This window comes from Heptranchias perlo, unplaced genomic scaffold (genome assembly GCF_035084215.1).
Source record: "Heptranchias perlo isolate sHepPer1 unplaced genomic scaffold, sHepPer1.hap1 HAP1_SCAFFOLD_138, whole genome shotgun sequence".
Classification (NCBI taxonomy): Eukaryota; Metazoa; Chordata; class Chondrichthyes; order Hexanchiformes; family Hexanchidae; genus Heptranchias; species Heptranchias perlo.
Genome location: NW_027138624.1, coordinates 50,576 through 78,180, shown reverse-complemented (window position 1 = coordinate 78,180; position 27,605 = coordinate 50,576).

The window sequence follows — 27,605 nt, the reverse complement described above, 5'->3', positions numbered from 1 at the left end:
GATCCACCGGCAATATTCAAAATAGTGTAGAGGAGCTCTTCCTGGTGTCTTGGCCAATATTTATCCACCAACCAACATTACTGAAACTGATTTTCTGGTCATTTATCTCAACGAAATGTGTGGGATCTTGCTGTGTGCAAATTGGCTGCTGCGTTTCCTACATTACCACCGTGACTGCACTTCACAATGTTCTTCATTGACTGTTTTGGGACGTCCTGAGGTCTTGAAAGGCGCGATACAAAGGCAAGTTCTTTCCTTCTTTCAGACCTCCCGTGAAACCCATCTCTTGCTTCAAGCTTTTGTCAACCCTCCTAATTTCTCCTTCTTTTGGGCCTTCTTTCGGGCACTATCGGGTCCTTCTCTCCTCTGCCAAAACTGCTCACTATTCCAGGATAATCCTGGAATGTCAAGATAACCCCCGGCTTCTCTTCTCCACCAGAAACCATCTTCTTAACCCCCTCTCCCCTGTCCCCTTCCACCATCACCTCCAATGAAAAGTGCGAGAAGCTCATGGAATTCTTTGTCACTAAGATGGAGACCATCCGTTCAGCTGCCTCGCTTCCCCTAGCCCACCGAGGCAAACTTCCCCTACGGCTCCCCCCTGCCCAAGCCCTGAACTCACATATTTCTCTTGTTTCTCTCCTGTTTCCACTCATAACCTCTCCGAGCTCATCTTGACCATGAGACCCACCTCCTGCTCCCTCAACCCTATTCCCACTAAACTGCTGACCACCCAACTTCCCTTCTCGGGCCCCATGTTAGCTGATATTGTTAACGGTTCCCTCTTCTCAGGTACTGTCCTCCTCCACTTCAAATCTGCAGTCATTACCCTATCCTCAAAAAAACACTCTTGACCCCTTTGTCCTTGCAAACTCTCTCCTCCATCTCCAATGTCCCTTTCCTCTCCAAATTTATTTAACGTGTTGTCATCTCTCAAATCCGTGCCCATCTTTCCCACAACTCCATGTTTGAATCCCTCCAATCAGGTATCCGCTCCTGTCACAGTACTGAAATGGCCCTTATAAAAGTCACAATTGACATCCTATGTGATTGAGACTGTGGTAAACTATCCCTCCTCATCCTTCTCGACCTGTCCACAGCCTTTCACACGGTTGACCGCACCATCCTCCTCCAAGGCCTGACCTCCATTGTCCAGCTGGGAGGGACTGCGCTCGCCTGGTTCCATTCTTATCTATCCAGTGGTAACCAGTGAATAACCTGCAATGGCTTCTCATCCTTCTACCTCATCGTTACATCTGGAGTCCCCCAAGGATCGATTATTGTCCTCCTCCTATTTCTCATCGACATGCTGTCCCTCGGCGTCATCATCCGAAAACACAAAATCAGATTCCAGATGTACAATGTCAACACCCAGCTCAACCTCACAACCACCTCTCTCGACCCTTCCACTGTCTCTCATTTGTCACATTGCTTGTCTGACATTCAGTACTGGATCAGCAACAATTTCCTGCGACTCAATATTGGGAAGAGCAAAGTCATTGTTTTTGGTCCCTGCCACAAACTCCGTTCCCAAACCAGCGACTCCATCTGTCTCCCTGGCCGTTCGCAACCTTGGCGTCCTATTTGACCATGAGATGAGCTTCTGAACATAAACCAGTTCCATCATTAAGACCGCCTACTTCACCTCCCTAACATCACCCCCGTCTCTGCCCCTGCCTCAGTTCATCTGCTGCTGAAACCCTCATCCATGCCTTTGTTACCTCCAGACTGGACGATTAAAGCGGTCTCCTGGCCGGACTCTTATCTTCGACACTCCAGAAACTTGAGCGCATCCACAACTCTGCTGCTCGTATCCAAACTCGCACCAAGTCCCTTTCTCCCATCATCCCTGTGCTCGCTGATCTACATTGGCTCGAGATCCGGGAGCGCCTCGATTTTAAAATTCTCATCCTTGTTTTCAATTCCCTCCATGGCCTCGCCCCTCCGAACATCTGTCACCTCTTCCAACCCCACAACCCTCCGCGACCTCTGCGATCTTCCAATTCTGGCCTCTTGCGCATTCCCGATTTTAATCGCTGCACCATTGGCGGCCATGCCTTCTGCTGTCTCGGCCCGAAGCTCTGGAATTCCCTCCCTAAATCTCTCCACCTCTCCACCTCTCTCTCCTCCTTGAAGGCACTCTTAAAACCTACCTCTTTGACCCCGTCCTAATGTCTCCTTATGTGGCTCAGTATCAAATTGTGTTTGCTCATCGCTCCCGTAAAGTGCATTGAGACGTTTTACTGCGTTAAAGGTGCTGTATCAAGGCAAGTTGTTGATGTTCTTGTTTCCGCTTGTAGAGGGGTCTGGGAGAGTGAATCAACATGAAAAAGGGGGACGAAGGACTGCAGATATAGAGACAGCCCCCAGATTGTGTCGTCAAAAAGATGGATGTCTGTGAGTGAGCCAATATGTAAAATGGTTCCAAGGACTGTAGATATTTAGGAAGTCCCCAGATTCTGTCATTATTTACAGGGGTCGGTGAGAGTGAGTCGATATTTACAGGGGTACCAATGGTGGGGCTCATTCTGGGCTGCTGTAGGACACTGGGTCAATGAACAGACAGGAAGGGCCCGGGGTGGGGCTCAGTCTGGGATGCAGTGGGACACTGGGTCAATGTAGAGACAGGAAGGGCCCAGGGTGGGGCTCAGTCTGGGATGCAGTGGGACACTATATCAATGTACAGACAGGAAGGGCCCAGGGTAGAGCTCAGTCTGGGCTGCAGTGGGAGACTGGGTCAATGTACAGACAGGAATGTCCCAGGGTGGGGCTCAGTCTGGGCTGCAGTGGGACACTTTGTCAATGTACAGACAGGAAGGGCCCAGGGTGGGGCTCAGTCTGGGCTGCAGTGGGACACTGGGTCAATGTACAGACAGGAAGGGCCCAGGGTGGTGCTCAGTCTGGGCTGCAATGGGACACTGAGTCAATGTACAGACAGGAAGTGCCCAGGGTGGGGCTCAGTCTGGGCAGCAGTGAGACAGTGGGTCAATGCAGAGTCTGGAAGGGTCCATGGTGGGGCTGCATTCTTACATGCACTGAAACAAAGGGAGCCCTCGTTTAACATCTCATCGGGGAATGCAGCATTAAATGGAAAATAGAATCAGGCAGAGTAGAAAACGAGCTGCCGATTCGCTGTCGCCCGTTTTGCTCTGACGCCCGATGTGAATTTGTTCTCGAATCTATTCCTTAGCCTGGCGATCTCATGGGGTTAAATTGTCAGATATCCACACAGTGAATCCTAAATTAATCTCACCAATCTGCAATATTGTCAGACACGGATCTAAACTATAATGTGAGAATCAGTGATCCGGCTAATGCTGAATTACGGTGATACTCTCAGCTGCTTTTGCAATCGGTTATTCATTGTGTTAATTGTATGCCTATTAATTATTTGTTATTAAAATTGCTACTTGACCCTGTATGCAACTGTCTATATCTACTTATTATTGTTGTACTCAATGTTTAAACAACGGTAATTATGATTTCCAAGTCAATAAACTACTATTGTGCATGATTTGCTGTCTGACTTCTTTGAAGATTTGGAAAGAAAGTGTTAATCCATTCACTCAGTAACATGTGGGGATCCTCATAAATGGTCGGTGAGGTGAACTCATTCAATCTGAACTGGGTGATGTAAGACAGTTCAGCGAGCAATATTAGGCATCATTCACTTCCAGACATAGGCTGGGAGGTTAAACCCAGACGGTTCCTTGGTGAGGAGGTGAGGTGAAGGGGTCAAAGGTTCATCTGGTCCCTTGCCATGTGTTTATTGGGGCACTGAATACCAGCGTTATAACGGGCTTCTAACACACAACCCTATGGTTCAGAAGCGATTGTGCTCCCACTGAACCACAGCGAACACGAGTTTGGAATGAAATCAAAATCCACCTGCATGAATGAGCCAAGCTACAGATGTCAAGATATGATTAGGATTGAAGGTACAGTGTTCATGAAGATCTGAGTGACAGCATCTGGTCTCGGGGAAGACCCCAGTTTCAGTACTGAGAACTAAACCAGTGCATCGTGGCAGCAAGGGACAGGATAGGAAAAGCGGAATCTGTCGAGGTACAAAACGAGCAACAGTCTGCCCTGTGAGGAGAGGACCCATCTCCTCTCGTTCTCCAATCCTCCTTTGCCATCATCAAATAAACGACAATATTTCTGGATCAATTTCAAAAAATGATTCCTTGTTGGTTGTCTGCTAAAAACGGAGATCAAATTTCATACCTGTTTATCAAACAGCGTGTGTCTGACTCTAAGGTGATTGAAGATGCAGCACCTCCCCCCATTAGAGAAATAGTCTCTGCTTGATCGAACCGAGCACTTCAGCTGCATTTATCCCGTGATCGAAAAAGTCTGCACTTTCCAGAAAGCCATGCGAAGGGAGAGGGAAAAGCAAGTCTGTTTCACTTTCCCTCTCTCTATCGGTTTCCCTCTCACCCCTCTCCCTCTTTCTGTTCCTCCCGAATTCTCTTTATATTTATTATTTTTCGTTCTCTATCTCCATAGAATCATAGAAGTAATAACATTACAGTTGATTGTTATAATGAAAATGATAACTGATTGAGGGGAATAAAGGTACAGTGAGTAGTTCAATTGGACATGATAACAAATATATTGGGGAATGAATTTTCAGTTTATTGTTCGTATAGTCATCAGAACTAATACACTGGGGAATGAATTTACAGTTGTTTGTCAATAGAGTCATGATAACCAAAACACTGGGGAATGAATTTACGGATGTTTGTTAATAAAGCTATGATAACCAATACACTGGGGAATGAATTTACAGTTGTTTGTTAATATAGTCATGAAAGCTAATGCAATGGGAAATAATTTAAATTGTTTGTTAATGTAGTCATGATAACCAAGATGCTGGGGAAGGAATTTACAGTTGTATGTTAATATAGTCATGATAACTATACATCGGGGAATGAATTTACAGTTGTTTGTTGATGTTGTCATGATAAATAACACACTGGGGGAATGAACTTCGAGTTGATTGTTAATATAGTCATGATAAGCACGACACAGGGGAATGAAATTAGTTGCTTGTTAATATAGTCATGGTAACCAATTCACTGGGGGAACGAATTTACAATTGTTTGTTGATACAATCATGATAACCAATACAATAGAGAATTAATTTACAGTTGTTTGTTAAAATTTCCATGATAACCAATACACTGGGGGAATCGATTTACAGTTGTTTGTTAATAAAGTCGTGATAACCAATACACTGGGGAATGAATTTACAGTTGTTTGTTAATAAAGTCGTGATAACCAATGCACTGGGGAATGAATTAACAGTTGTTTGTTAATATAGTTATGATAACCAATACACTGGGGAATGAAATTACAGTTGTTTGTTAATAAAGTCGTGATAACCAATACACTGGGGAATGAATTCAAAGTTCTTTGTTAAGATAGTCATGATAATCAATACACTGGGGCATGAATTTACAGTGGTTTGTTAATATAGTCATGATAACTAATGCTTCGGGGAATTAATTTACAGTTGTATGTTGATATAGTCATGATAACGAATACATTAGGGAATGAACTTACAGTTGTTTGTTGTTATAGTCATGATAACCAACACATTGGGTAATGAATTTACAGTTGTTTGTTGAAATAGTCATGAGAACCAATACACTGGGGAATGAATTCGCAGTTGTTTGTTAATATAGTCATGATAAGCACGACACAGGGGAATGAATTTAGTTGCTTGTTAATATAGTCATGGTAACCAATTCACTGGGGGAATGAATTTACAATTGTTTGTTGATACAATCATGATAACCAATACAATAGAGAATTAATTTAGAGTTGTTTGTTAAAATTGCCATGATAACCAATACACTGGGGGAATCGATTTACAGTTGTTTGTTAATAAAGTCGTGATGACCAATACACTGGGGAATGAAATTACAGTTGTTTGTTAACACAGTCATGATAACCAATGCACTGTGGAATGAATTCAAAGTTCTTTGTTAAGGTAGTCATGATAGCCATTGCACTGGGGAATGAATTTACAGTTGTTTGTTAATATAGTCATGATAACCAACATATTAGGGAATGAATTTACAGTTGTTTGTTAACATAGTCATGACAACCAATACACTGGGGTAATGAATTTTCAGTTGTGTGTTATTATCGTCATGATAACCAATACACTGGGGAATTAATTTACAATTGTTTGTTAATATAGTCATGAGAACCAATACACTGTGGAATGAATTTAAAGTTCTTTGTTAAGGTAGTCATGATAACCAATACAATCGGGAATGAATTTAATGTCGTTTGTCAATAGAGTCATGATAACCAATACAGTGGGGAATGAATTTACAGCTCTTTGTTCACATCGACATTTTTTTTTTTTTATTCGTTCACGGGATGTGGGCGTCGTTGGCAAGGCTGGCATTTATTGCCCATCCCGAGCGAGATTTTTACAACTGAGTCGTTTGCTCGGCCATTTCAGAGGGCAATGAAGAATCAACCACATTGCTGTGGGTCTGGAGTCACATATAGGCCGGACCGGGTAAGGACGGCAGGTTTCCTTTCCGAAAGGACATCAGTGAACCAGATGGGTTTTTACGACAATCCGGTAGTTTCATGGCTATCATTCCAGATTTTTATTTAATTAATTGAATTTAAATTCGCTAGCCGCCATGATGGGATTTGAATTCGTAACTCTGGATTTTAGTCCAGGCCTCTGGATTACTAGCCCAGTAACATAACCACTACGCTACCGTACCCGTACCGACATGATAACTAATACACTGGGGAACGAATTTGCAGTTCTGTGTTGATATAAGTCATGATAACTGATAAACTAGGGAACGAATTCACACTTGTTTATTCATTTCGTCAAGATAATAAATACAATGGAGATTGAATTTACAGTTGTTTGTTATTGTAGTCATGATAATCAATACATTGGTGAAATGAATTTAATTGGTTTGTTCTTTTAGTCATGATAACCAATACACTGGGGAATGGATTTACAGTTGTTTGTTCAGATGGTCATAATAACTAATACACTGGGAAAACAATTTACAGTTGTTTGTTAATATAGTCATGATAACCAATACACTGAGGAATGGATTTACATGTGTTACTTTAGTCCTGCAAACCAATACATTGTGCGAATGAATTTACAATTGTTTGTTAATATTGTCATGATAGCCAAGACACTGGGGAAATGAATTGACAGTTGATTGTTCACATTGTCATGATAACCAATGCACTGTGGAATGGATTGACAGTTGAATGTTCATATAGTCATAATAACGAATACATGGGGAAGTCAATTGACAGTTGTTTGTTAGTATAGTCATGATAACCAATACACTGGCGAATGAATTTACAGTGTTGTGTTAATATACTCATGATAACTCAGACACTGGGGAATGAAATTACAGTTGTTAATTTAGTCAACATAACAAAAAAATTGGGGAATGAATTTATATTTGTTTGTGCATGTCGTCATGAAAACCAATACACTGGGGAATGAATTTTCACTTGTTTGTTAATACAGTCATTATAACATATACACTGCGGAATGAATTTACATATGTTTGTAAATATAGTCATGAGAAGTAATACACTGGGGAATGAATTCACAGTTGTTTGTTAACAGAGTCATGATAACCACAACACTGGGAAATCTATTTACATTTGTTTGTTAATATAGTCATGATAAACAATACACTGGGGAATGAATTTACAGTTGATTGATAATATAGTCAAAATAACAAATACACTGGGGATGAAATTACAGTTGATTGTTCATATAGTCATAATAAAGAATGCATTGGGGAATCAATTTACAGTTTTGTGTTAATAGAGTCATGATAACAATGACACTGGGCAATGAATTTACATTTGTTTGTCAACAGAGCCATGATAACCAATACACTGGAGAATGAATTTACAGTTGTTTGTGAATATAGTCATGATAAGCAAAACATTGGGGAATGAATTTGCAGTTGTTTGTTGATATAGTCATGATATCCAATACACTGGTGAAGGAATTTACAGTTGGATGTTCATATAGTCATGATAACTAATACATCGGGGAATGAATTTACAGTTTTTTGTAAATATATTCCTTACAACCAAATCATCGGGGAATGAATTTACAGTTCTTTGTTAATGTAGTCATGATAAATAACACACTGGGGGAATGAATTTAGAATTGTTTGTTAATATAGTCACGATAACCAAGACACCGGAGAATGAATTTAGTTGCTTGTTAATAAAATCATGGTAACCAATACACTGAGGCAACGAATTTACAATTGTTTGTTGATACAATCATGATAACCAATACAATGGGGAAGTAATTTAGAGTTGTTTGTTGATGTAGTCATGATAACCAATGCATCGGTGAATGAATTTAGAGTTGATTGTTAAAATAGTCATGATAACCAATACACTGGGGAATGAAATTACAGTTGTTTGTTAAAACAGTCACGATAACTAATACACTGGGGAATGAATTTACATTGTTTGTTAAAATAGTCATGATAACCAAGACACGGGGGAATGAATTTGCAGTTGTTTGTTAATATAGTCATGATAACTAATGCAATGGGAAATAATTTAAATTGTTTGTTAATATAGTCATGATAACCAAGATGCTGGGGAAGGAATTTACAGTAGTTTGTTAATATAGTCATGATAATTAACACACTGGGGGAATGAATTTCGAATTGTTTGTTAACATCGTCATGATAACCAAGACACTGGGGGAATGGATTTACAGTTGTTTGTTAAAGTAAACATGATATTGAATACATCGGCCAAACAATTTGCAGTTATTTGTTACTATAGTCATGATAACTAATACATTGGTGAATGAATTTACAGTTGTTTGTTAATATAGACTTTATAATCGATACACTGGGGGCATGAATTTACAGTGGTTTGTTAATATAGTCAAGATAACTAATGCAGCGGGGAATTAATTTACAGTTGTATGTTAATATAGTCATGATAACTAATACAATGGGGAATGAATTTACAGTTGTTTGTTAATGTAGTCATGATAACTAATACATTGGGGAATGAATTTACAATTGTTTGTTAACATATTCATGATAACCAACACACTGGGGGAATGAATTTTCAGTTGTTTGTTAATATAGGCATGATAACCAACACATTGGGGAATGAATTTACAGTTGTTTGTTGATATAGTCATGATAACTAATACATTGGGAAATGAATTTACAGTTGTTTGTGAATATTGTCATGACAACCAATACACTGGTGGAATGAACTTACAGTTGATTGTTAATATAGTCATGATAACAAATACACTGGTGAATGAATTTATAGTTGATTGTTAATATAGTCATGATAACAAATACACTGGTGAATGAATTTATAGTTGATTGTTAATATAGTGATGATAACCAATACACTGGGGAATGGATTGACGGTAGTAAGTTAACAGAGTCATGACAACAAATCGACTGGGGAATTAATTTACAGTTGATTGTGAATATATTCATCATAACTAATACACTGGGGAATGAATGTACAATTGTTTGTTAACAGTGTCATGATAACCAATACACTGGGGAATGATTTTACATTTGGGTGTCAATATCGTCATGATAACCAACACACTGGAGAATGAATTTACAGTTGATTATTAACCTCGTTATGAAAACCAATACACCGGGGAATGAATCTACAGTTGTTGGCGCAGATAGTAATTATAACCAATTCACTGGCGAATGAATTTACAGCTGTTTGTTAAAATTGTCATGACAACCAATACACTGGGGAATTAACTTAAAATTGTTTGTTAATATTGTCATGACAACCAATACACTGCGGAATGAATTTAAAGTTATTTGTTAATATAGTCATGATAAATAATACACTGGGGATGGATTTACAGTTGTAACTTAACAAATTCATGACAACAAATCCACTGGGGAATGAATTCACAGTTGATTGTGAATATAATCATTCTAATCAATTCACTAGTGAATGAGTTTACAGTCGTTTGTTGACAGAGTCATGATAACCAGTACACTGGGGAATGAAGTTACAGTTGTTTGTTGACATAGTCATGATAACCAACACACTGGAGAATTAATTTACAGTTGATTGTTTATATAGTCATGATAACAAATACACTGGTGAATGAATTTATAGTTGATTATTAATATAGTTATGATAACCAATGCACCGGGGAATGGATTCACAGCAGTTTGTTGATGTCGTCATGAAAACTAATGCACTGGGGAATGAATTTACAGTTGATTGTGAATATAGCCATGATAACCAATACACTGGGAAACGAATTTACAGTTGTTTGTAAATACAATCACAATTAGCAATACACTGGGGAGTGGATTTACAGTTGTTTGTTCAAATATTCATGATAGCCATAACACTGGGGAATGAATTTACATGTGTTTGTTCAGATAGTCATGATAACAAATACATTGGGGAATGTATTTACAGTGCTTGGTCAATATTGTCATGATAAACAATGCACTGGTGAATGAAGTTGCAATTGTTTGTTAATATCGTCATGACAACAAACATACTGGTGAAAGAAATTGCAGTTGTTTGTTAATGTAGTCATGATAACCAATACACTGGGGAATGAATTTAAAGTTGTTTGTTAACAGAGTCATGATAACCAATACACTGTGGAATGAATTTACAGTGGTTTGTTATTGTAGTCATTATAACAAATACACTGAGGAATTAATTTACAGTTGTTTGTTAATATTGCCATTATTGCCAATACACTGGGGAATGAATTTACAGTTGTTTGTTAACAGAGTCATGATAACCAATACACTGTGGAATGAATTTACAGTGGTTTGTTGACATAGTCATGATGACCAACAGACTGGGGATTACATTTACAGTTGTTTGTTGATATAGTCATGAAAGCAAATCCACTGGAGAATGAATTGTCAGTTATTTGTTAATATCGTCATTATAACAATTACACTGGGGAATGAATTGACATTTGTTTGTTGAAATAGACATGATAAACAATGCACTGGGGAATGAATTTACAGTTGATTGTGAATATCGTCATGTTAACAAATACACTGGGGAGTGGATTTACAGTTGTTTGTGAAAATAGTCATGCCAACCAATACACTGGGGAATGAATTTACAGTAGATTGTTAATATTGTCATGAGAACCAATAAATTGCGAAAATAATTTACATTTGTTTATTCATATAGTCATGATAACAAATATATTGGGGAATGAATTTACAGTTGTTTGTCAATATAGTCATTATAACAATCACATTGTGAAATGAATTTACAGTTTTATGTTGAAAGTGTCATGATAAGCAATGCACTGGGGAGTGGATTTACAGTTGATTGTTAATATAGTCATGATGAACAATACACTGGGGAATGAATTTACAGTTGTTTGTGAACAGATTCATGAGTACCAATACACTGGGGAATTAATTTACAGTTGTTTCTTAATATATTCATGATAACCAATACACTGTGGAATTAACTTACATTTAATTGTTAAAAGAGGCATAATTGCCAATACAATGGGGCATGGATTTACAGCTGTTTGCTCATATAGTCATGATTGCCAATACACTGGGGAATGAATTTACAGTTGTTTATTAATTGAGTCATGAGAACTAATAAACTGTGGAATGAATTTGCAGTGATTTGTTGATACAGTCATTGTAACCAATAGACTGGGGAATCAATTTACCGTTGTCTGTTAAAAGAGTCATGATGACCAATACACAGGGGAATGAATTTAAAGTTGTTTGTTCACATCGACATGGTAACCAAAACACTGAGGAATAAATTTACAGTTGTTAGTTATTATAGTCATGATAACCAATATACTGGGTAATGAATTTAAAGTTGTCTTTTTACAGAGTCCTCGTAACCAATTCACCGCGGAATGAATTTACACTTGTTTGTTGAAATAGACATGATAAACAATGCACTGGGGAATGAATTTACAGTTGATTGTGATTATAGTCATGATAACAAACACACTGGGGAGTGGATTTACAGTTGTTTGTAAAAAATAGTCATGACAACCAATACACTGGGAAATGAATTCACAGTTGTTTGTTAATATAGTCATGACAACACATACACTGAGGAATGAATTTACAGTTGTTTGTTTATATATTCATGATAACCAATACATTGGGGAAGGAATTTACAGTTGTTTCTTAAGAGAGTCATGACAACCACAACGCTGGGGAATGGATTTACAGCTGTTTGTTAATATAGCCATTATTGCCAGTACACAGGGGAATGAATTTACAGTTGTTTGTTAACAGAGTCATGATAACCAATACATTGTGGAATGAATTTACAGTGGTTTGTTGATATAGTCATGATAACCAATACACTGGGGAATGAATTTACAGTAGATTGTTAATATTGTCATGAGAACCAATAAATTACGAAAATAATTTACATTTGTTTGTTCATATAGTCATGATAACAAATACATTGGGGAATGAATTTATAGTTGATTGTCAATATAGTCATTACAACAATCACATTGTGAAATGAATTTACAGTTTTTTGTTGAAAGTGTCATGATAAGCAATGCACTGGGGAATGGATTTACAGTTGATTGTTAATATAGTCATGACAACCAATACACTGGGGAAGGAATTTACAGTTGTTTGTTAAGAGAGTCATGACAACCACAACACTGGGGAATGGATTTACAGCTGTTTGTCAATATAGCCATTATTGTCAATACACACGGGAATGAATTTACAGTTGTTTGTTAACAGAGTCATGATAACCAATCCCCTGTGGAATGAATTTACAGTGGTTTTTTGAAATAGTCATGATAACCAATATACTGGGGAATGAATTTACAGTTGTTTCTGAACAGAGTCATGCGAAACAATACACCGGGGAATGAATTTACAGTTGTTTGTTGATGTTGTCATGAACGCAAATCCACTGGGGAATGAATTGTCAGTTATTTGTTGATATCGTCATTACAACAATTACACTGAGGAATGAATTGACAGTTGTTTGTTGAAATAGACATGATAAACAATGCAGTCGAGAATAAATTGACAGTTGATTGTGAATATCGTCATGATAACAAATACACTGGGGAGTGGATTTACAGTTGTTTGTGAAAATCGTCGTGCCAACCAATACACTGGGGAATGAATTTACAGTAGATTGTTAATATTGTCATGAGAACCAATAAATTACGAAAATAATTTACATTTGTTTGTTCATATAGTCATGATAACAAATACATTGGGGAATGAATTTATAGTTGATTGTCAATATAGTCATTACAACAATCACATTGTGAAATGAATTTACAGTTTTTTGTTGAAAGTGTCATGATAAGCAATGCACTGGGGAATGGATTTACAGTTGATTGTTAATATAGTCATGACAACCAATACACTGGGGAATGAATTTACAGTTGTTTGTTAATATTGTTATGAGAACCAATAAATTACGAAAAGCATTTACAGTTGTTCGTTCATATAGTCATGATAACAAATACATTGGGGAATGAATTTACAGTGCTTTGTTAAGATGGTCACAATGAGGAATGAATTACCAGTTGTTTGTTAATATTGTCATGACAATCAATACACTGGGGAATGAACTTGCAGTTGTTTGTTAATATTGTCATGATAACAAATACACTGGGGAAAGAAATTACAGTTGTTTGTTAATGGAATCATGGTAACCAATACACTGTGGTGTAAATTTACAGTGGTTTGTTGACATAGTCATTGCAACCAAGAGACTGGGGAATAAATTTACAGTTGTTTGTTAAAAGAGTCATGATTACCAATACACTGGGGAATGAATTTACAGTTGTTTGTAAATATAGTCATGATAACCAATATACTGGGGAATGAACTTACAGTTGTTTGTTCACAGATTCATAATATCCAATACACTGGGGAATGAAATTGCAATTCTTTGTTAATATAGTCATGATAACCAATACACTGGGGATTGAATTTACAGTTGTTTGTTATTATTGTCATGATAACCAATACACTGAGGAATTAATTTACAGTAGTTTGTTGATGTAGTCATGATAACCAACACACTGGAGAAAGAATTTACATTCGATTGTGAACATAGTCATGATAACAAATACACTGGTGAATGAATTTATAGTTGATTGTTAATATAGTTATGATTACCAAGACACTGGGGGATGGATTTACAGCTGTTTGTTGATTTTGTCATGAAACTAATACACTGGGGAATGAATTTACAGTTGTTTGTTAAAATTGTCATGTTAACCAATAAATTAGGAAATGAATTTACATTTGTATGTTCAGATCGTCATGACAACAAATATATTGGGGAATGAATTTACAGTGCTTTGTTAATATAGTCATAATAACCAATACACTGCAGAATGAAATTACATCTGTTTCTTCATATTGTCATGATAAAAAATACACTGGTGAATGAAATTGCAGTTGTTTGTTAATGTGGTCATGATAAGCAATACACTGGGGAATGAAGTTATAGTTGTTTGTTGATATAATCATGATAACCAATACAATGGGTGATGAAATTGAAGTTGTTTGTTAATATAGTCATTACAACAATCGCAATGTGAAATGAATTTACAGTTGTTAGTTGAAAGAGTCATGATAACCAATGCAGTGGGAAATGGATTTACAATTGCTTGTTAATATCATCATGATACCAAATAAACTGGGGAATGAATTTACAGTTGTTTCTTAATATAGTCATGATAACCAATACACTGGGGAATGGATTTACAGTTGTTTGTTAATAGAGTCATGATAACCTATACACTGGTGAATGAATTTACAGTTGTTCGTTCATGTAGTCATTTTCACAAATACACAGGGGAATGAATTTACAGTTGTTTCTTAATATAGTCATGATAACCAACACATTGTGGAATGAATTTACAGTTGTTTCTTAATATAGTCATGATAACCAATACACTGGGGAATGCATTTACAGCTGTTTGTTGATAGAGTCATGATAACCTATACACTGGTGAATGAATATTCAGTTGTTCGTTAATCTTGTCATTTTCACAAATACACAGGGGAATGAATTTACAGTTGTTTCTTAATATAGTCATGATTGCCAATACACTGGGGAATGAATTTACAGTTTTTTTAACAGCGTCATGATAATCAAAACACTGTGGAATGGATTTACAGTGTTTTGTTGATATAGGCATTATAACCAATAGACTGGGGAATGAATTTACATTAATTTGTTCAAAGAGTCATGATTACCAATACACTGGGGAATTAATTTACAGTTGTTTGTTCATATAGCCATGATAACCAATATACTGGGGAATGAATTTACAGTTGTTTCTTAATCGAGTCATACTAACTAATACATCGCGGAATGAATTTACAGTTGTTTGTTGATATAGTCATGATAACAAATACACTGGGGATTGGATTTACAGTTGTTTGTGAAAGTAGTCATGACAACCAAGACACGGGGGACTGAATTTACAGTTGTTTGTTTATATTGTCATGAGAACCAATAAATTAGGAAAAGAATTTCCATTTATTTGTTCATATAGTCATGATAACAAATACATTGAGGAATGAATTTACAGTTGTTTGTCAATATAGTCATTATAACAATCACATTGTGAAATGAATTTACAGTTTTATGTTGAAAGTGTCATGATAAGCAATGCACTGGGGAATGAATTTACAGTTGATTGTTAATATAGTCATGATGAACAATACACTGGGGAATGAATTCACAGTTGTTTGTTAACAGATTCATGAGAACCAATACACTGGGGAATTAATTTACATTTGTTTCTTAATATATTCATGATAACCAATACACTGTAGAATTAACTTACATTTAATTGTTAATAGAGTCATGATAACCCATACAATGGGGAATGGATTTACAGCTCTTTGCTCATATAGTCATGATTGCCAATACACTGGAGAATTAATTTACAGTTGTTTATTAATTGAGTCATGAGAACTAATAAACTGTGGAATGAATTTGCAGTGGTTTGTTGATACAGTCTTTGTAACCAATAGACTGGGGAATTAATTCACCGTTGTTTGTTGACATCGTCATAATAACCAAAACACTGAGGAATAAATTTACAATTGTTAGTTATTATAGTCATGATAACCAATATACTGGGGAATGAATTTCAAGTTGTCTTTTTACAGAGTCATACTGACTAATACATCAGGGAATGAATTTACAGTTGTTTGTCATGAATGAATTTACAGTTGTTTCTCATCGAGTCATGATTACCAATACACTGGGGAATGAATTTACAGTTGTTTGTTAATATAGTCATGATCACCAAAACACTGAGGAATGAATTTACATTTGTTTGTTCATAGAGTCATGATAACCAATACACTGGGGAATGAAGTTATAATTGTTTGTTAATATACTCATGATAACCCACACACTATGGAATGAATTTTCAGTTGTTTGTTTTTATTGTCATTATATCCAATACACTGCGGAATGAATTTATCGTTGATTGTTAATATAGCCATGATAATCAATACACTGGGAAATCAATTTACAGTTGTTTGTCAATAGAGTAATAATTAACAATACACTGGATAGTGGATTTACAGTTATTTGTTAAAATAGTCATGAAAACCAAAACACTGAAGAATGAATTTACAGTTGTCTTTTCATAGAGTCATGATAACCAATGCACTGGGGAATGAAGTTACAATTGTTTGTTAATATAATCATGATAACCAATACACAGGGGAATGAATTTACAGTTGTTTGTTCATATCGTGATAATAACCAATACACTGGGGAATGAATTTAAAGTTGTTTGTTGACAGAGCCTTGATAACCAATACAGTGGGGAATGAATTTCCAGTTGTTTGTTCATATTGTCATTGTAACAAATACACTGGGGAATGAATTTACAGTTGTTTGTTGATATGGTCATCATAACTAGTATACTGGGGAATGGATTTACAGTTGTATGTTAACAGAGTCATGACAACAATTCCACTGGGGAATGAATTTACAGTTGATTGTGAATATAATCATTACAGCCAATACACAGGGGAATGAATTTCCAGTTGTTTGTTCACAGAGTCATGATAACCAATACACTGGGGAATGAATTTACAGTTGTTTGTTAATACAGTCATATTTAACAAAACATTGGGGAGCAGATTTACAGTTGTTTGTTGAAATAGTCATGACAACCAATACACTGGGGAATGAATTTACAGTTGTTTGTTAATATAGTCATGATAATCAATACACTGTGGAATGGATTTACAGCTGCTTGTTGATAACATCATGAAAACGAGTACACTGGGAAATGAATTTACAGTTATTTGTTAATATAGTCATATTTAACAAAACATTGGGGAGTAGATTTACAGTTGTTTGTTGAAATAGTCATGACAACCAATACACTGGGGAATGAATTTACAGTTGTTTGTTAATATTGTCATGATTACAAATAAATTAGGAAATGAATTTACATTTGTTCGTTCAGATAATCATGATAACAAATACATTGGGGAATGAATTTACAGTGCTTTGTAAATATTGTCATAATAACCAATACACTGAGGAATTAATTTGCAGCTGTTTGTTATTATTGTCATGATAACCAATAGACTGGGGAATGAACTTACAGTTGTTTGTTAATATTGTCATGATAACAAATACACTGGTGAATGAAATTGCAGTTGTTTGTTAATGTCGTCATGATAACCAATGCACTGGAAAATGGATTTACAGTTGTTAGTTTATATAATCATGATAACAAATGCACTGTTGAATGAATTTACAGTTGTTCATATCGTCATGATAACAAATACACTGCGGAGTGGATTTACAGTTGTTTGTGAAAGTAGTCATGACAACCAAGACACGGGGGATTGAATTTACAGTTGTTTGTTTATATTGTCATGAGAACCAATAAATTAGGAAAAGAATTTACATTTATTTGTTCATATAGTCATGATAACAAATACATTTGGGAATGAATTTACAGTGCTTTGTTAATATTGTCATGACAATCAATACACTGGGGAATGAACTTATTGACGTTTGTTAATATTGTCATGATAACAAATACACTGGTGAAAGAAATTACAGTTGTTTGTTAATGTAGTCATGATAACCAATACACTGTGGTATGAATTTGCAGTGGTTTGTTGGCATAGTCATTATAACCAAGAGACTGGGGAATAAATTTATAGTTGTTTGTTAAAAGAGTCATGATTACCAATACACTGGGGAATCAATTTACAGTTGATTGTTAACATAGTCAATGATAACCAAAACACTGAGGAATACATTTACAGTTGTTTGTAAATATATTCATGATAGCCAATATACTGGGGAATGAATTTACAGTTGTTTCTCAATAGACTCACGCAAACCAATACACCGGGAAAGAATTTATAGTTGTTTGTTGACATAGTCATGATAACAAAATCCACTGGGGAATGAATTGACATTTGTTGGCGAATATAGACATGATAACCAATACACTGGGGAATGAAATTACAGTTGTTTCTCATATAGTCATGACTACCAATACACTGGGGAATGAATTTACAGTTGTTTGTTTTTATTGTCATTGTATCCAATACACTGGGGAATGAATTTACGATTGTGTATATAGTCGTGATAACTAACACATTGGGGAATGGATTTATGGTTGCATGTTAAGAGAGTCATGACAACAAATCCACCGGGGAATGAATTTACAGTTGATTATGAATTTAAAGTTGTTTGTTAACAGCTTCATGACAACCAATACACTGGGGAATGAATTTACAGTTGTTTGTCAATACCGTCATGAAAACTAATACACTGGGGAATGAATTTATAGTTGATTGTTAATATAGCCATGATAATCAATACACTGGGAAATCAATTTACAGTTGTTTGTCAATAGAGTAATAATTAACAATACACTGGAGAGTGGATTTACAGTTATTTGTTAAAATAGTCATGAAAACCAATACTCTTGGGAATGAATTTACAGTTGTTTGTTAAAATAGTCATGATAACCAAAACACTGAAGAATGAATTTACAGTTGTCTGTTCATAGAGTCATGATAACCAATGCACTGGGGAATGAAGTTACAATTGTTTGTTAATATAATCATGATAACCAATACACTGGGGAATGAATTTACAGTTGTTTGTTCATATCGTGATAATAACCAATACACTGGCGAATGAATTTAAAGTTGTTTGTTGACAGAGCCTTGATAACCAATACAGTGGGAAATCAATTTCCAGTTGTTTGTTCATATTGTCATTGTAACAAATACACTGGGGAATGAATTTACAGTTGTTTGTTGATATGGTCATCATAACTAGTATACTGGGGAATGGATTTACAGTTGTATGTTAACAGAGTCATGACAACAATTCCACTGGGGAATGAATTTACAGTTGATTGTGAATATAATCATTACAGCCAATACACAGGGGAATGAATTTCCAGTTGTTTGTTCACAGAGTCATGATAACCAATACACTGGGGAATGAATTTACAGTTGTTTGTTGAAATAGTCATGATAACCAATACACTGAGAAATGAATTTACAGTTGTTTGTTAATATAGTCATGATAATCAATACACTGTGGAATGGATTAACAGCTGCTTGTTGATAACATCATGAAAACGAGTACACTGGGAAATGAATTTACATTTGTTTGTTAAGATAATCATGATAACAAATACATTGGGGAATGAATTTACAGTGCTTTGTAAATATTGTCATAATAACCAATACACTGAGGAATTAATTTGCAGCTGTTTGTTATTATTGTCATGATAACCAATAGACTGGGGAATGAACATACAGTTGTTTGTTAATATTGTCATGATAACAAATACACTGGGGAATGAAATTGCAGTTGTTTGTTAATGTCGTCATGATAACCAATGCACTGGGAAATGGATTTACAGTTGTTAGTTAATATAATCATGATAACAAATGCACTGTTGAATGAATTTACAGTTGTTCGTTAATATAGTTATTATAACAAATACACTGGTGAATGAAATTGCAGTTATTTGTTAATATTGTCATGATAACCAATATGCTGGGGAAAGAATTTACAGTTGTTTCCTAATAGAGTCATTCTAACCAGTACACCGGTGAATGAATTTTCAGTTGTTTCTCATAGAGTCATGATTACCAATACACTGGGGAATGAATTTAAAGTTGTTTGTTCATTGAGCCATGATAACCAATACTCTGGGGAATGAATTTCCAGTTGTTTGTTAACAGAGTCATGATAACCAAAACACTGGGGAATGAATTTACAGTTGTTTGTTAACAGAGTCATGATAACCAATACACTGGGGAATGAATTTACAGTTGTTTGTTAATATATTCATGATAACCAATACACTGGGGAATGAATTTACAGTTGTTTGTTAATATAGTCATGATAACCAATATACTGGGGAATGAATTTACAGTTGTTTCTTAACAGAGTCATGCCAACCAATACACCGTTGATTTAATTTACAGTTGTTTGCTGATATAGTGATGATAGCAAATACTTTGGGAATGAATTTACAGATGTTTGTTAATATAGTCATGATAACCAATACATGGGGATTAAATTTGCAGTTATTGCTTAATATAGTCATGATAACCAATACATTGGGGAATGATTTTACAGTTGTTTCTTAATATAGTCATGATAACAAATCCACTTGGGAATGAATTGACATTTGTTGGTGAAAAGAGTCATTATAACCAATACACTGGGGAAGGAATTTGTAGTTGTTTGTTAAAATGGTCATGATAACCAATACACTGGGGAAATAATTTACTGTGGATTATTAATATTGACATGATTTCCAATAAATTAGGAATTGAATTTACATTTGTTTGTAATATAGTCATAATAACCAATACAGTGAGGAATGAATTTACATCTGTTTGTTAATATTGTTATGATAATCAATGCACTGGGGAATGAACTTACAGTTGTTTGTTAAGATAGTAATGATAACAAATACACTGGTGAATGAAATTGCAGTTGTTTGTTTATGTCGTCATGATAACCAATACGCTGGCGAATGAAGTTATAGTTGTCGTTAAGATAATCATGATAACCAATACACTGGGGAATGAATTTATAGTTGTTTGTTAAGAAAGTCATGATAACTAATGCACTGGGAAATGGATTTACAATTTTTTTGTTAAGATAATCATGATAACAAATACATTGGCGAATGAATGTTCAGTTGTTTGTTAATATAGTCCTGATAACCAATACACTGGGGTATGAAATTACAGTTTTTTGTCAATAGAGTCATTATAACATTTTCACTGGTGAATGAATTTACAGTTGTTCGTTAAATTAGTCATTATAACAAATACACTGGGGAATGAATATACAGTCATTTCTTAATATAGTCATGATAACCAATACATTGGGGAATGAATTTACAGTTGTTTCTTAGTATTGCCATGATAACCACGACACAGGGGAATGAATTTACCGTTGTTTGTTCACTGTGGAATGTATTTACAGTGGTTTGTTGATATAGTCATTCTAACCAATAGAGTGCGGAATAAATTTACAGTTGTTTGTTAAAAGAGTCATGATTACCAATACACTGAGGAATAAACTTACACTTGTTTGTTAATATAGTCATGACAACCAATATACTGGGGAATGAATTTACAGTTGTTTCTTAATAGAGTCATGCCAGCCAATACACCGGTGAATTAATTTACAGTTGTTTGCTGATATAGTGATGATAGCAAATACATTGGGAATGAATTTACAGTTGTTTGTTAATATAGTCATGATAACCAATACATGGGGAATTAATTTACAGTTGTTCGTTAATATAGTCATTCTAACAAATACACTGGGGAATGATTTTACAGTTGTTTCTTAATGTAGTCATGATAACAAATCCACTTGGGAATGAATTGACAGTTGTTGGTGAAAAGATTCATTATAACCAATACACTGGGGAATGAATTTACAGTTGTTTCTCACAGAGTCATGATTACCAATACACTGGGGAATGAATTTTCCGTTTGATTGTTAATATAGTGATGAAAGCAAATACATTGGGAATGAATTTACAGTTGTTTGTTAATATAGTCATGATAACCAATACACTGGGGAAATGATTTACAGTCGTATGTTAACTGAGTCATGGCAACAAATCCACTGGGGAATGAATTTACAGTTGTTTGTGAATATAATCATGTTAACCAATGCACTGGGGAATGAAGTTACAGTTGTTTGTTGATAGAGTCATGACAGCCAATACAGTGGGGAATGAATTTACAATTGATTGTTAATATATTCATGATAACCAATACACTGTGGAATGAATTTACTGTGGTTTGTTAATAGCGTCATGATAACCAATACAATGGGGAATGAATTCACGTTTGTTTGTTCATATGTCATGATAACGAAAACACTGGGGAATAAATTTACAATTGATTGACAACAGAATCATAATAACCAATAAACTGGGGAATGGATTTACAGTTGTCCGTAAATATAGTCATGATTACCAAAACACTGGGGAATGAATTTACAGTTGTTTGTTCACATATTCATGATAACCAATACACCGGGGAATCAATTTACAGTTGTTTGTTCATATCGTCATGATAACCACTACACTGGTGAATGAATTTCAAGTTGTTTGTTAACAGAGTCATGATAACCAACACACTGGGGAATGAATTTACATTTGATTGCTTTCACAGTCGTGATAACCAATACACTGGGAAATTAATTTACAGTTGTTTGTTAATACAGTCATTGGAACAAATACACTGGAGAATGAATTTACAGTTGTTTGTTAATATAGTCATGATAACCAATACGAGGGGGAATGAATTTACAGTTGTTTGTCAATATAGTCATGATAACCAAATCACTGAGGAATGAATTTATAATTATTTCCCATAGAGTCATGATTGCCAATACACTGGGGAATGAATTTAAAGTTGATTGTTAATATAGTCATGATAACCAATACGAGGGGGAATGAATTTACAGTTGTTTGTCAATATAGTCGTGATAACCAAATCACTGAGGAATGAATTTATAGTTATTTCCCATCGAGTCATGATTGCCAATACACTGGGGAATGAATTTAATGTTGTTTGTTAATATAGTCATGATAACAAATACACTGGGGAATGGATTTACAGTTGTCTGTTAACAGAGTCATGACAACAAATCCGCTGGGGAATGAATTTACAGTTGTTTGTCAATATCGTCATGATAACCAACACACTGGGGAACGAATTTATAGTTGTTCATTAATAGAGTCATGATAACCAATACACTGGGGAATTAATTTACAGTTGATTGATTATATCGTCATGATAACCAATGCAGTGGGGAATTAAATTAGAGTTGTTTGTTAATATAGTCATTGTAACAAATACACTGGGGAATGAATTTACAGTTGATTGATTATATCGTCATGACAACCAATACAGTGGGGAATGAAATTACAGTTGTTTGTTAAAATATTCATGATAACCAATACACTGGTGAATGTATGGACAGTGGTTTGTTAATAGATTCTTGATAACCAATACGAGCGGGAATGAAATTACAGTTGCTTGCTAATATAGTCATGATATCTAATACACTGGGCAATGGATTTACAGTTGTTTGTTAATATCGCCATAATAACTAATACACTGGGGAATGAATTTAAATTTGCTTGTTGATAGTGTCATGATAAATAATACACTGGGGAATGAATTTACAGTTGTTTGTGAATAGAGTCATCATAACTCATACACTGGGGAATTAATTTCCAGTTAATTGTTAACAGACGTTTGATAAATAATACACTGGGGAATGTATTTACAGTTGATTGTTAGTGGAGTCCTGATAACCAATGCACTGGGGAATTAATTTACAGTTGATTGTTAATGTAGTCATGATAACCAATAGACTGTGGAATCAATTCTCAGTTGATTGTTGATATCGTCCTGATAACCAATACACTGGGAAATGAATTTACAGTTGATTGTTAAAACATTCATGATAACCAATACACTGGGGAATGATTTTACCGTTGTTTGTTGGTAGAGCCATGATAACCAATACAATGGGGAATGAAATTACGGTTGGTTGTTGACATAGTCATGATAACTAATACACTTGGGAATGAATTTACAGTGGTTTGTTCAAAGAGTCATGATAACCAATACAATGGGGAATGAATTTACAGTTGTTCGTAGATATGTTCATGATAACTAATATAATGAGGAATGCATTTACAGTTGATTGTTAATATTGTCATGATAACCAATACGCTGGGGAATGAATTTACAGCTGTTTGTTCATAGAGTCTTGATAACCAATACACCGGTGAATGGATTTAATGATGTTTATTTATATAGTTATGATAACCAACACACTGGGGAATGAATTTACAGTTTTTTGTTTATCGAGTCATCATAACCAAAACTCTGGGGAATGAATCGACATTTGTTTGTTAACATAGTCATGATAACCAAAATACTGGGGAAGGAATTGACAGTTGGTTGTTAATAGAGTCATGTTCACCAATACACTGTGGAATGGAATTACAGTTGTTTGTTAATATCGTCATGATAACCAATACACTGGGGAATGAACTTACAGTTGATTGTTAAAAGAGTCTTGATCAACAATACACTGTGGAATGGAATTATATTTGTTTGCTAATATTGTCATGATAACTCATACACTGGGGAATGAATTGACAGTTGTTTCTTGATGTAGTCACGATAATCATTACACTGGGGAATTAATTTACAATTGTTTCTTGATGTAGTCACGATAATCATTACACTGGGGAATGAATTTACAGTTGTTTGTTAATATAATCATGATATCTAATGCAATGGGCAATGGATTTACAGTTGTTTTTTAATATCGTCATCATAACTAATAGACTGGGGATTGAATTTAAATTTGTTTGTTAATATTGTTATGATAAGTCATACACTGGGGAATGAATTTACAGTTGTTTGTTAATATAATGATGATATCTAATACACTGGGGAATGAATTTACAGTTGTTTGTTGATATATTCATGATAACCAATGCACTGGGAAATGAATTTACAGTTGATTGTTAGTGGAGTCCTGATAACCAATAGACTATGGAATCAATTCACAGTTGTTTGTTGATATCGTCCTGATAACCAATACACTGGGAAATGAATTTACAGTTGATTGTTAAAACAATCATGATAACCAATACACTGGGGAATGATTTTACCGTTGTTTGTTGGTAGAGCCATGACAACCAATACAATGGGGAATGAAATTACGGTTGTTTGTTGATATAGTCATAATAACCAATACACTGGGGAATGAATTTACAGCTGTTTGTTCATAGAGTGTTGATAACCAATACACTGGTGAATGGATTTACTGTTGTTTGTTTATATAGTTATGATAACCAACACACTGGGGAATGAATTCGCAGTTTTTTGTTTATCGAATCATCATAACCAAAACTTTGGGGAATGAATCGACATTTGTTTGTTAACAAAGTCATGATAACCAAAATACTGGGGAAGGAATTGACAGTTGGTTGTTAATAGAATCATGTTCACCAATACACTGTGGAATGGAATTACAGTTGTTTGTGAATATAATCATGATATCTAATACACTGGGCAATGGTTTTACAGTTGTTTGTTAATGTCGTCATAATAACTAATACACTGGGGAATGAATTTACAGTTATTTGTTAATAGAGTCATGATACCCAATGCAGTGGGAAATGAATATAAAATTGATTGTTAATATAGTCATGAAAACTAATACACTGTGGAATTAATTTACAGTTGTTTGTTGATGTAGTCATGAAAACTAATACACTGGGGAATGAATTCACAGTTGTTTGTTAATATCGTCATGATAACCAATACACTGGGGAATGAACTTACAGTTAATTGTTAAAAGAGTCTTGATCAACAATACACTGTGGAATGAATTCACAGTTGATTGTTAATCTTGTCATGAAAAGCAATACAATGGGGAATGAATTTACGTTTGTTTGTTGATAGAGTCATGATTACCAATACACTGGGGAATAAATTTACAATTGATTGTTAATATAGTCATGACAACCAACACACTGGGGATTGAATTTACAGTTGTTTGTAAATAGAGTCATGATGCCCAATGCACTGGGGAATGAATTTACAGTTTATTGTTATTAGAGTCATGATAACCAATACAATGGGGAATGAATTTACAGTTGTTTGATAATCGAGCCATGATAACCAATACAATGGGGAATGGATTTACATTTGTTTGTTGATATAGTCATGAAGACCAATAAACTGGGTAATGGTTTTACAGTTGTTTGTTATCTGGTCATGATAATCAATACACAGTGTAATTGGTTTGCAGTTGTTTGTTAATATCGTCATGATAACCAATACACTGGGAAATGAATTTACAATTGTTTGTTAATTTAGTCATGATAACCAGTGCACCGGGGAATGAATTTACAGGTGATTGTTAAAATCCTCATAATAACCAATAGACTGCGGAATGAATTTACAGTTGTTTGTTAACATAGTCATGATAACCAAAACATTGTGTAATTGGTTTACAGTTGTTTGTTAATTTTGTCATGATATCCAGTACACTGGGGGAACAAATTTACAGTTGATTGTTAATATAGGCATCACAACCAATTCTCTGGGGAATGAATGTACATTTGTTTTTTAATACAATCATGATAACCAGTACACTGGGGAATGAATTTGCAGGTGATTGTTAAAATCGTCTTAATAACCATAAGACTGCGGAATGAATTTACAGATGATTGTTAATAGATTCATGATAACAATTACAATGGGGAATGAATATACATTTATTTGTTAATTGAGTCATGATTACCAATACACTGGGGAATGAATTTACAGTTGATTGTTAATAGAGGCATGATAACCAATACAATGGGGAATGAATTAACGGTTGTTTGTCAATATAGTCATGGAAAATGATGCACTGGGGAATTAATTTTGATTTGATTGTTATTATTGTCATGATAACCAGTGCACTGGGGAATGAATTTCCAGTTATTTGTTAATAGAGTCATTGTAACCAATACACTGGGGAAGGGATTGACAGTTGTTTGTTTATATAGTCATGATAACCAATACACTAGGGAATGATTTTACAGTTGTTTGTTAATATAGTCATGATACCCAATACACTGTGGAATGAATTTACAGTTGGTTGTTAATGTAGTCATTAAAACAAATACATTGAGGAATGAATTTACAGTTGTTTGTTAACAGATTCATGATAACCATTATAATGGGGAATGAATATACATTTATTTGTTAATTGAGTCATGATTACCAATACACTGGGGAATGAATTTACAGTTGTTTGTTAATATAGTCATGATAACTAATACACCGGGGAATGAATTTACAGTTATTTCTTGATGTTGTCACGATAATCATTACAATGGGGAATGAATTTACAGTTGTTTGTTAATATCGTCATAACAACTCATACACTGGGGAATTAATTTACAGTTGATTGTTAACAGAGTTATG